Source organism: Budorcas taxicolor, chromosome 14 (genome assembly GCF_023091745.1).
Source record: "Budorcas taxicolor isolate Tak-1 chromosome 14, Takin1.1, whole genome shotgun sequence".
Taxonomy (NCBI): Eukaryota; Metazoa; Chordata; class Mammalia; order Artiodactyla; family Bovidae; genus Budorcas; species Budorcas taxicolor.
In genome coordinates, this window is record NC_068923.1 from 75,475,666 (window position 1) to 75,488,515 (window position 12,850).

At 42.9% G+C, this 12,850-nt stretch overlaps 1 protein-coding gene across 1 annotated transcript in view; it reads left to right on the forward strand.

Moving 5' to 3' along the window:
* Positions 1 to 12,850, forward strand: part of NCALD (neurocalcin delta) — a 477,985-nt gene that overhangs the window by 143,922 nt on the left and 321,213 nt on the right. The window contains exon 2 of the mRNA XM_052651509.1: positions 5,142 to 5,194. The gene's annotated coding sequence lies outside the window, so the exon portion shown is untranslated. The remainder of the gene's footprint in view (positions 1 to 5,141; positions 5,195 to 12,850) is intronic.

Below are 12,850 nucleotides of genomic sequence, written 5' to 3' on the forward strand. Positions count from 1 at the left end.
ACAGTCATCCAGTTGTAATATTTTCGTCTAGAGTTGAGTTCGGGACTGACTGAAATGTCCGTGTCAGGAGCAACACTGTGCCATGTTGCAGAGAAGCCACTTAGGAGAATTCCTAATATGGTTGGAGCATTCTTGAGATGCATGGAATAGCCCATTTGTGCGGTATCATCTGAGATGAGTTGCAGCCCGCATGCATGTGGGCCGGGATGACAGAATCTGCAGAGCACTTCTTTTCTGGTATTTGTCAGGCTAGAGCCCAGTTGGCTGATGATGACAATTCTTCCTTCTTTGCTTCATTTGTCAATGGCAAATCCTTGGACCCTGAGCTGGAAAGTTCCTTTCCTAGTTTGAAAGTCATACACTGTACGAGATGGAAGGGGCCTCGATAATTATCTTCATGGGAACCTGCTCCAGTATTCTTGCCTGGAAAATCCCATGAATAGAGGAGTCTGGAGGGCTGTAGTTCATGGAGTCGCTAAGAGTCAGACACGATTGAGTGACTGAGCACAAACCCCTGGCATTTTTACAGATGAGAAAAACGAGATGCGGGGAGGTTAAGCAATTTGGCCGCAGCCATCAGTTCACTGGGCTTCCCCAGGGGCTCAGCGGTAAAGAATCTGCCTGCAATGCAGGAGACGTAGGAGGTGTGGGTTTGATCCCTGGGTCGGGAAGATCCCCTGGAGAAGGAAATGGCAACCCACTCCAGTATTCTTGCCTGGAGAATCCCATGGACAGAGGAGCCAGGCAGGCTACAACCCGTAGGGTTGCAGAGAATCGGACATGACTTAGCAACTGAGCACTGAACCCTCTGCTCAGCTCCCCTCCTCGTTCAGAATGGGCAGGAGGGCAGCCTCCCTATTGCTTTTAGTTTGTTATTTGCCAGAACTTCAAGTCTTTCTTCACTTTATAAAGCCTCTGGGAAATAGTCTTAACTCCTCTGAAAGAAGAAAAAACATGTTTACTCAGAAAGCTTATTTTTGTTTTTCTCCAAATGGATGTTTGTTTCAAGGCGGTGTGACTCCCCTGTATTCTGAGAGAGCTTTCACCACACTGCATGACGTCTCTCTAATGGCCACGGCTGCCCAGCTGGACATCTGTGCAACAGTCGCAGCCAAAGCTCATACATTTGGGGCCATAGCAGTGTCTCTAAACTCTGGAAGGGATGGATGCTACAGTATGCTACCCAGCCCGTGGCCTGGATCTTTAGGCTGAGTGATCCTGGGAACTTCCTTAGAAGCAACTGTTTTATCAAGCCTTCAGAGGGATCCTTGATTCTTAAAATTAAAAATCTCAGAGTGCCATCCTGGGGCTGAGCACCCCTGGGAGTCCTGAGCACCCCTGGGACTTGGCTGCTGCTGCTGGGCAGATGGGCGGTTCCTGGAGCTCAGCGCAGCCAAGGGAGGGGAGAAGGGAGGTTTGAAGATGAGTTGTGAGTGAGGAGGGGAAAAGAGCTTGTGTGGTTCTGACCATCTACAGTCTCAGCATTGTGGGGGAAGGACTCGGGGGCCCTTTCCTCAGGCTCACCAATGTCTACTCGGTCCCAGCTCTCTCTCCAGACTTTCAGGCCTGGGTGTGGGCTGGTGGGCGAGAGCAGGTGGTCAGCGTTGCTCTGGATTGTTCGTGTTGTGTGTGCTCTGAGATGCCAGGCACTTGGGTTTAGAAAGCCAAGAGCCTTTATTTTGCTCCTGCTGGAATGTCTCTTCTGTGAGGTAGTGGACATTGCGGGAACCTCCTTCTGGAAAGAGGGAAGGATCTCAAGGGATAAGACAAGGAGGGAGAAAGATCAATTACTAGCTCAAAACACAATTTGACTACGTTTGTAAGAGCTCGGTGAAAGAGAAACAGAGCCCATTGAGTGTGATCTCAACTTGAGCTCTTTCCAAAAGCAGTAAATGAGTGCTGCTCTCTGAGCTAAGAGAATGGTGAGAAAATGCATCCTGGTGGATTTCTCTCCAATCTTTAGAGTAAATAGACTTTTTCTTGCTATGGCAAACTTAATTCTGTAAGAAAAAGGCCATAGGATACTGCAGCTCTGTGGGAACTCAGAGATGATCCGAGATGGACATGCTCTATTCTTCCAAATCCCTTCTCCCCTCCTCTCCACGCTGTTCTGGGTCCTGGGAGGCTAGTGTCCATGGACCACATCAATCATGTATTTGGCCAGTAAGAGGTCTTGCTTTACCATCCCTTGGTAGTTTCTTTAATCCTGTCTACATCTTGTAAATAATCCCCTTCATAAAAGCTCCCATTTGAGTATGTGATCTCTTTCTTGCTAGGACCTTGAACGGCTATATTGTTTAATCCTGTGACCATTTACAGATGAGGAAACTGAGGCACAGAGAGGCTTTTCAAATGGTGTCCCTGTCTTCATCCTTTTCCCAGCCATGATCAAGTATTCACAAGCTGAGATCCTGAGGCCCTGGAATGCTGGGCTGAGAATGAGAAAACCTCTGACACTGGAGTCTGCTCTGCTCTAATGTGATAACACATTTCTAAGAAACTTCCATTTATTTAAAAGCTATGTCCTTATAAGTGTTATTTTATGTGGTATATGGGGCTTCCCAGGTAGCTCAGTGGGGAAAGAGTTTGCCTGCAATGCAGGAGACATAGGCAGATGTTTGTTTGATCCCCGGGTCGGGAAGATCCCCTGGAGGAGGGCATGGTGACCCACTTCTGTATTCATGCCTGAAGAGTCCCATGGACAGAGGGGCCTGGCGAGTTATAGTCCATAAGATCGCAAGAGGCACACACAACTGAAGCAACTGAGCATGCACGCACGCATGTGGTGTATACACATAATGGGATATTATTCAGCCTTCAAAAAAAGGTGATCCTGTCAGATGCAATATATGGATGATCCTTGAGGATGTTAAGCCAAGTGAAATCAGCCAGTACTGCATGATTCTACTTACTCAAGCGATGAAAACGTTCAAACCCGTAGAAACAGAAGGCAGAGTGGTGGGAACCAGGGGCTGGGGGAGAAGGAAAAGGGGAGCTGCTCTTCAGTGGGTGTGAAGTTTCAGTTATGCAAGATGAATGAGCTCTAGAGATCTGCTCTACAGCATTGTGCCAGTGATTAACCAGACTATATTACACAGTTAAAATTTTAAGAAGGTCGATTTCATGTTGTTATTTTTTTTTAACCAGAAAAGATAAGCACAAAAGGTATTTGAATAGGTTAAAATGTAGTTAGAGGACGGAGTCCCTCTGGGAGGACACTGTCCATGGGGGTGCGGCTGGGTTGGCAGAAAGGAAGGAAATGCCTCTTTCCTCCAGCAGGGAAGCACCTGCTGCAGGGCGGGGCTGGCTCCTCAGCTCATGCCTCCTGCACCCTCCCAGCCCCAGCAGGCGAGGAATCAGAGCTGCTGGTCATGCCTCTGACCATGAGTGAGTGTTGAGTGTGTGTGTATGTGTGTGTGTGTGTGTGAGAGAGAGAGAGAGAGAGAGAGAGAGAGAGGGAGATAGGGAAGGAGAGGGAAAGAATGAATTCACATTCTTCCTTTTAGTAACTTTCCCAGGTTCTCTTGAAGAGTCTTTTTTGACCTCCCATATTTCATTGCTTCTAAGACATGCTTTATTTTCCTCACATTTTAATGCTCTGATACCCAGCTGTGTCTGAGACTGAAAGCATCTTTTGTTGCAGCTGGTCAGGCGATGGCTGCGCTGCAGCTGCGTCTCCCGTGCGCACGTGGACTTGGTAGATCTGGGGGCACAGGAAACCGCTCATTGTTTCAGTTCGTGGTCCGTTCCGTGATCACCAGAGAGAGGGATGTGGTCCTAGGTGCTTAGTGAAGTCTTCTGCTGGCACCTGTTAGTAAGATTTTCTTGGCAGCATCAACACTGTGGAAAGGCATCAAAAACCTAGAAGGAAATCCCAAATGCAGTACTCTTTTAAGACACACTACATCACTGAGTTTCTTGGTGGCACAGAGGACAATATTGTGTGGAAAAACACAGTTGTTGGGCCCTGTGACAAAAGTGATTCAGAAGTGTGGGTTTTGAATGTGGTGTCTAAATCAAATTAAATTGGAGCACCCAACCAATTTATTTCACTAATGTTTTACATTTTCCTTTTTTATGAGTATAATAAAACCCACTTAGCCTCTTAGTAAGCCTAATAGAGCCTTTTCAGTAAATACAAGATAAGAATTCTTAATCTTACTATTGTATCACAGTTTAATTTGCAACCATTTTTTTTCTTTCCTAATGTTACATAAAATAGTGTTATCTCTCTCAACCAGTGAATCTTAATCAATGAAATATGGTAATGAAGTAGGAAGTTGATTAAATTATCATTATGAATCAAAAGATGAGTTGGAAAGCTAAGAACTGAGGAATGAGTTTAGTAATCCTTTGACTCAATAAGTATTTATTAAATGTCTACTGTGAGACCAGCACTGGGATTGGCATGAGGGTACAAGCCATAAACAAAGCAGATATGTTCACTGGGCTCACAGGGAAGACCAGATATATTGGATAGGTAGTTGCGTGTATGATATCATAGAGAAGACTTGCAGCTTTCTTTGGAAGTATAAACAAAGGAGCTTAAAACATGGTCAAGGGGAGCAGATGGCCCGAGTGAGGGAGTGACACTTTAGCGGAGAATGGAAAGATGAGTAGGAGTTAGCCAGGTGGAGGTGAGTTGGGGAAGGGGAGGGTAGTCCTGGCAGAGGGAACCATGTGTGAAAGCTGGGACCTGTCTAGGAGAGACGGAAGCAAGTCCAGTGCAGTGGGGCCCAGACAGTGGTACGGAGATGAGAGACAGGCTAGAGAAGCAGGCAGGCCTCAGATGGCCAAGGGCCTTACAAGTCATGCCAGGGAACTTGGCCTTCATCCCATGGATAAGAGGAGCTTATGGGAGGGGTTTCAGGAGGGGTGTGGTGTGTCATGCTCAAGTTTTAGAACTTCGCTCCAGCTACCGTGCAAAAATGGAATGCTGTAGATCAAGGGCAGATGAAGGGAATGTGGTAGTAGTCATCTTCACTGAACAAGAGATGTGGTAGCTGGGAGGGAGAGAAGATATCAAATGATGCAAGAGAATCCTGTACCAAACAATAGTCCCCATCACTGACAGCTTTCCTCAGATATTACATCCGTAGTTGCTGATAACCTATACCAATAAGTTTCTTTCTTTTTGACAGAGTGACTTCTTCTGACTTGAGCTTGCAGTGTGCTTTGAGAGATCCTCTACCAGGTAAATGCAGAACAAATTTCCTCAGATTTATAAACCATGACTTTCTCCTAAGATTTCCTGAGACCAAAATCCAATATGTTATTTAATCCCTGCAACAACCCTTAAGTTAGGTTTATTTCCATGTTATACAGGAGGAAATTGAAACATAGAGAAGTTAGACAGCTTGCACAGGGAAGTTAGATTAACGTGCACAAAGGTGTTCATCACACCGTAAACTATACTTGCCAGATAAAGCAAAACAAGAGGAGAGAACTGAAATATCCAACAGTAGGCAAACTTAAATCATTTGATGAAGTTACTTTAATAATAGTCTCTATGAGATTAAGAAGTTTTTTCCCTATTCCTCATTTGCTAAAAGCAAATTAATTATTTCAGGTATTGAATTTTATTGAATGCTTTTCTAATCTACAAAGCTGTTAAAATGATTTTTATTCTTTATCTGTTCATAGTAATTTCTATTAATTGATTTTCTAATATTAAATACCTTGCATTGCTAAGATAAAACCAACTTGGTCATGATGCATTATCCTTTCTATCTTTAGCTAAGATTTAGTTTTAGTCCTGAGATTGGATACAGTTTTCCTTTCTGGTATTTTCCTTGCCAGGAATGGTTTTCAAAATATTGGAATTACTTGCTGCTTGAATGTTTGATGATAAAGGAGTAAAACATTTTGAGTCCTGTTGTTTTCTTTGAAAGGAGAATTTTTACCTGCTCACTTAATTTCTGATTTATTTACATTTTCTGATTTCTTCTTGAGTCAGTTTTGACAAATTTTATTTTTGGTTATATATTCATTCTCTGTTGGGTATATATGCAGCAAGGGAATCTTTGGATCAGGGGGGTAAGTATACATTCAGTTTTAGCAGATAATATCATTTTTTCAAAATGGTTGTATTGATTTAAAATTTACACGCTAAGCAGGAGTATATGAGAGTTCTGATTGCTCTGTATCCTTTTCAGCACAAGGTATTTTCTGTTTTATTTGATTATTTAGTCTGTACTAGTGGGTGTGAAGTATTACAGTGTCATTGTAGTTCTGTATTTGCTTGTAGGCTAATGAAGTTGGGTACTTTTTCATATGTTAATTGACTGTTTGAATATCTTGTTTTGTCAAAAGCCCTTTCTAGTCATATAAAAAAAAAAAAGAGGGAAGTGCTTATTCAGGTCTTCTGAAAAAAAAAAATTGGGTTGTTTTGTTGAATTGTCTTACTGAATTCCAGATATTTTTAATAATATGTGTTCTGGATTTGAAGTCTTGTTAGAATATATATGTTGTAAATATCTACTTTTGTTTCCTGTGGTTTACCTTTTCACTCTTTTTGTGGACAGAAATTCCTTTAAAATAGTGTAAATTATCCATTTTTTCCCTTTTGTGGTTGGCACTATTGTACTTATTTAAGAAATCTTGGCCGTATTCTAAGATCACCAAGAAGTTGTACGTTTTCATCTGAAAGTTATATTATTCTCTTTTTACATTTGAGCCACAATACATCTGGATTGGTTTTATTGTGCACGATGGGAGGTAGAGGGTCAAGATGGATTTTTCCCTGTGTGGGCGTGCACTTGATCAGGAGCCATCCTTCGGTTACAGCTGTTTGTCTATTTGTTTGTTATTTACACAGTAAAATTCATTCTCTTGAAATTGATGGTTTGATAAGCTTGAACAGTTCTATAAGCAATCAAGATGCAGAACATACCCAATCTCTGAGAGAATGCTCCTTTGTAGTAACAATCACTCATCTGATTTCTGTCCCTAGATCTTTCTTTTTTTTAGGATATATAAATGAAGGCATAGAATATGTAGACTTTTGTTTCAGATTTCTTTTTTAAAAATCTCAAAGAATCTCAAGAATTCATCCCTGTGTTACAGTACCAGTTGTTCTTTTTTTAGAGTAGAATTCCATTGTGTAGATGGAACACAATTTGTTTATCCATTCACCAGTTGATGAACATGTAGATTATTTATAGTTTTTGGCTCTTATGAATAAAGTTATTATAATTGCTCACTTTGTAAGTCTTTGTATGGATATATGTTTTACTTTCTCTTGGGTAAATTACTAGGAGTAGGTTTATTGAGTCATATACTATGTAGCAAGCATATATTTAACATTAATTTAACATTATACAGAAAAATCCCTCTCGCTGTTCCCAAAGTGATTGTGCCATTTTGCATTCCATTCAGCAATGCATGATATTTTAGTTGCCCCATGGTCTTTCTCCAGATGGCGCTAGTGATGAAGAATTATGCAGGAAATATAAGAGACCCGGGTTCGATCCCTGGGCTGGGAAGATTCTCTGGAGGAGTACATGGCAACCCACTCCAGTATTCTTGCCTGGAGAATCCCATGGACAGAGGAGCCTGGTGGGCTACAGTCCATAGAGTTGCAAACAGTCACACATGACTGAGTGACTTAGTACACACACGAGCTCTCCAGAACTTGGTATAGTCAGTCTCTGTAATTTGGGCAATATGAGTTGGTATGTAGTTGTATCTCATAACTCTAGTTCTTGTTTCCCTAATCATTAACGATGGATGTTGAACATTCTTTCATGTGCTTCTTTGCCATCTTCCTTCTTCTTTGGTGGAGTATCTGTTCAAATCAGTCACCCATTTTAAAAATAAAGTCATCTATCTTTTCATTTTTGAGCTACAATAAAATATTATTCCAGATACAAATCCTTAATCAAATGTGTGCTTTTCAAATACTCTTTCCCAGCCTGTGGATTGCATCATTCAAAGAGCAGAAATTTTTAATTTATAGCCTGGCTATAGTCCATAGGGTCGCAAACAGTTGGATATGACTGAAGCGACTTAGCACAGCACATTGTGTTGGTTTCTGCCATATATCAACATGAATCAGCCATAGATATATGTATGTCCCCTCCCTCTTGAACCTCCCTCCCACCTCCCACCCCATCCCACCACTCTAGGTTGTACAGAGCACTGGATTTGAGTTCTCTGTGTCATACAGCAAATTTCCACCAGCTATCTAATTTTACACATGATAATGTTTATGTTTCAGTGCTACTCTTTGAATTCATCCCACTCTCAACTTCTCACATCGTGTCCATAAGTCTGTTCTCTTGGTCTGTGTCTCCATTGCTTGCCTACAGATAGGTTCATGACTACCATCTAGATTTCATGTATATGCATTAATATATGATATTTATTTTTCTCTTTCTGACTTCCTTCACTCTGTATAGTAGGCTCGAGGTTCATCCACTTTATTAGAACTGAGTCAAATGGCAGAGTAATATTCCACTGTGTTTATGTACCTTTGTATGGCTGAGTAATATTCCATTGAGAATAGGTACCACAACTTCCTTTTCCATTCATCTGTTGATGGACATCTAGGTAGCTTCCATGTCCTCAGTTCAGTTCAGTCGCTCAGTCGTGTCCCACTCTTTGGAACCCCATGGACTGCAGCATGCCAGGCTTCCATGTCCTGGCTATTGTAAACAGTGCAGCGATGAACATTGGGGTACATGTGTCTTTTTCATCATGGTTTCCTCAGGGCATATGCCTAGTAGTGGGATTGTTGGGTCATATGGTAGTTTTATTCCTAGGTTTTAAGGAATCTCCATACTGTTCTCCATAGTGACTGTCTCAATTTGCATCCCCACCAACAGTGCAAGGAGGGGAACGCAAATTTCTCCATATCTTCTCCAGCATTTATTGTTTGTAGATTTTTTGATGATGGCCATTCACACCGTGTGAGGTGATACCTCAGTGTAGTTTTGAGTTGCATTTCTCTAGTAATGAGGGATGCTGATATCTTTTCATGTGTTTACTGGCCATCTGTGTATCTTCTTTGGAGAAGACATTTTTATTTTATTTTTTATTTTTTGGCCCTGGCATGCAGAATCTTAGTTCCCTGACCAGGGATCAAACCTTTGCCCCCTGCAGTGGAAGCTCAGAGTCTTAACCACTGGATCACCAGAGAAGTCCCAATCATAGCTATTTTAAAGTCTCTGATTTTTCTACTATCTGGGTCATCTCTCTGTCTAGTTCCATTGGTAGCTTTATTTTGGTCAGTTGCTTTACCTTGGTCTTTTGAATGTCTTCTTAATTTTGATTGGATGTTGTTTGTAGAAGAGTAGTAGGTAATAAAATTGATAATATTGCCACCCAGAAATGGGCGCACTTCTTTTGCAAGATGGTTAATGTAACAATGGTTTAGTCCTTTGTTGGCAGTTGATAAGATTAGCCGTTGGGAGTTTGGGTGGGGTTGGACTCCTCTGTGGAGAAGAAAATGGCAACCCACTCCAGTACTCTTGCCTGGAAAATCGCATGGGCAGAGGAGCCTGGTGGGCTGCAGTCCATGGGGTTGCGAAGAGTCGGACACGACTGAGCGACTTCCCTTTCACCTTTCACTTTCACGCATTGGAGAAGGAAATGGCAACCCACTCCAGTGTTCTTGCCTGGAGAGTCCCAGGGACGGGGGAGCCTGGCAGGCTGCCGTCTGTGGGGTCGCACAGAGTCGGGCACGACTGAAGCGACTTAGCAGCCGCAGCAGGACTCCTCTGATTGTTGTCACTTTCTCTTGCCCACCGAACTGCAAAGGTTTCCAGTCGTGAACTGAAGTTACCTCATGCTTAGTGTGTGGCCTGGTGTGCAGAGAGTTTTTCTCATCGTCTAGACTCTGTCCTCAGCTTTCAGTGGACCCTCCACACTCAGGCCAAAGCTGTGGCCATGTTGGGGGCTTCCCTGTTCTTCTGGTCCACCCTCCGTCTTGGGCAGGCCTTGGGGCTTTGCCTGTGTTCCTGTTGCTCCTCATCGCTTTCAGTGTCTGCTTGCTTCTGTAGGTGGCTTGGGTAGGAGAGAGCTCCCTGCAATGGTAGCAGACTTCTTCTTTGTGTCAGTGCAGGATCCTAGGCCTGAGAGTCCCTTGTTCTGCCATCAGAGCAGGACCAGCAGCTCCAGTATCACCTGAGAGCTTGTTAGAAGTACAGAATCGCAGGTCCCATGCTCAGACCTGATGAATCGGGATGTGCATTTTGACGAGATCCCTTGAGGGAGTCATGTGCACTTTGAGAAGGGGTGTTTCACACAATCACTGTTTCTTTACCTTCTTTCTGCTTTTTCTTTCTTTTTTTTTGTCAACTGTGTTTTTCGTAATGAGATTAAGATCCTTCAAAGTCAAAATATTGTGAAAGCAACCCTACTTAAATTTAAGAATGGTGCACACATATTTAAATTAGAACATTTAAATTTTTTTCTAGTTAAATTATTGAATTTAATTGAACAATTACCACTGATATGCATATTTAAAGCTTCTTAGTTTCAAATTCTTTTTTGAGCGTTGGGTTCCTAGCACTCAACAACCTTGAGTCTTTCTTGTAGCAGGGATTTTTCTGTTGCTTCCTCTTATAAAAAGGGGTTTCTTAGATTTTTGAAGCCTGCCTCCTAGGGGCAGTTCTGTCTTCCTCTCCACCTTGGGTTCAGTGCAAACAACAGTTGCTCCATGAAATTTCTATTGATGCTTCACAGCCTGACCTAAAGGGTTCTAGCAAGGACCCACCCCTCTGACAAAGTTCTTGCCAAGAGACCCTCAGCTTTTGAATCTTTCCAACTTTGAGTGTTCTATTGATGCAGTGATGGGGCTGTGCTGCCAGAATTTTAGTTTTCTCTATTTTTTTCTCAACTTGCAATACATTTTACATTTAATTGATTTAAGCTTAATTAAATGTAAATTTAAAATTTACATTTAATTTTACATTTATCCTATTTCCTAATTTGTTGTCTTTCTTTTGATTTCATCAGGAATGTTGGCCAAGATTGCTGGATTATACCATCTGCTTTCCTTTTGTCTTTACCTTGCTTTTGTATCCCAGTATTGTGAGGCCTTTCCCTTCCCCTCCCTTTGCCTCCTCCTTGCTACCCCAACCCCACATGCCTTCGTGAGAGACATCAAGTCAAAGAGTTCTGGCTATATCATTAACTTGTTTTAACATATCTTGTTCAACTTGCAGCCATCATGGAAGTATTCCAAGCAAATGGACAGAGAGGGGCACAAGATCATGCCTCTTAGCTGAGTGAGCCCAAGCGAAGAGTTGCCCTGGTTTCCTGGGACCAGTGAATTATGCTTTAATCTCAGTGGTCACCCTTAGCTGCAGGGGAGCCTGGGAAATACGTCTTAGAGTTGGGCATATTGTTGGTGCAAAAGACGTCAGGGCTGGGTTTGCTATGGGTAGAGAACTAGATGCAGCTATCAGACAGGGAGCTAAGTTTCAGCTTCACTCCTGATAATCCTGGATTGAAGGATGAGCTTAAATCATGGACAAGATCAACTAGAATCAGGTATCCTGTTACTTTTATTGCTGAAGATTTCTTTCATGGGAAAGAAAAATACATGCTGCTGAAGCCAGAAATAGAGAGAAGGGAAGCTGTCCAGACTTCCATGCACTTGCCCTCACTCAGTCTGAGCAATCCAAGAAGTTACTCCCTTGAGGAGGAATGAAGGGATGTCGTGAAGTGTAGAGGTCACTTTCTAACACTTTTAAGAAGACAAACAATTTTGTTTTATGTGCCCAGGCAGGAATGCTGGGAAGGAGAGAATGATGCCCTCCTAATAACTGTTAAATACACATGTGTGCCACGCACACATACACACACACAATGTCTTATTATATATTATGACAATTGTGTTATTTTTATTTCTTTATATATTGGGTTGGTCAAAAGGTTTGTTTGGGTTTTTCCATAAGATGTTATGGATACATCTTATGGAAACACCTTTTTCCATAACATGTTTTCCATAAGATGTCATGAACCCAGATGACCCTTTTGGCCAACCCAGTATTTCCCCCAACTCCTACTTCTAATGACCTTGTAAAATCGATAGTAATCTCTTGCAATAGTTGAGAAAAGGGAGAATTCACATGTGTTGATGTTGTGAAACTCTTGAAAAGGAGATGGGGATGAACCTCTTAGAGGTCTGAAAGGTTTTTAGAATTGTTTCAGGTTGAGAAGAAGAAGGGTGATTCAGGGCAAGTAAACAGCATTGGGCTGCAGCCAGTAGACTTCTAGCTGCTTGGGCAGCTTGCTGCAGGATTCTTTATGATGGCCCCTTTACTGCTGCACAAAAACCAACCAAAAAACTGCCGCCTCCACCCCCGCACCCCCGCCCCACCTCCACTCCCAGCCCAAGGGTTTTGCTGCAGAAGCCCTCAGTGTGCAGCAGGGTCCGTTTGGGCTGCTCTTCTCATAACCACCAGCTCTGCTCCCTCCCTGCTCCCTCCGCAAAGCTCAGCTCAGGACTGAGCTGATGGCTAATTGTTGCTGCTGATTGCTTTGCTGACAGTGCTTTGTGGCTATTTTGGTTTTTCTCGAGTGTTTCTTAATTAGAGGAAGTGACATCGTGTGCTGTCCAATCAGCCTCTTGCCAGATATTATTACATCTGTGGGATCATTGGGTGACATTTGGGCTTGGTCCTGTCAAGCTGGTGTGAGGATCATGGCCTGTGGTGCAGTTGGCTTGGCAGAGCGCGGTCCCCCGCCAGGCTCTGAGACAGCGCTGCTGCTAGTGGGAGGGAAGGGTGTTCTGTATTCCCAGTGAGGCCTCAAAGACTGCAGGGTTCACTGGGGGACTCGTTCAGGCAGCAACATCCCATTGAAATCTGACACCTCACAGGGAACCTCATAGGATGCTGTC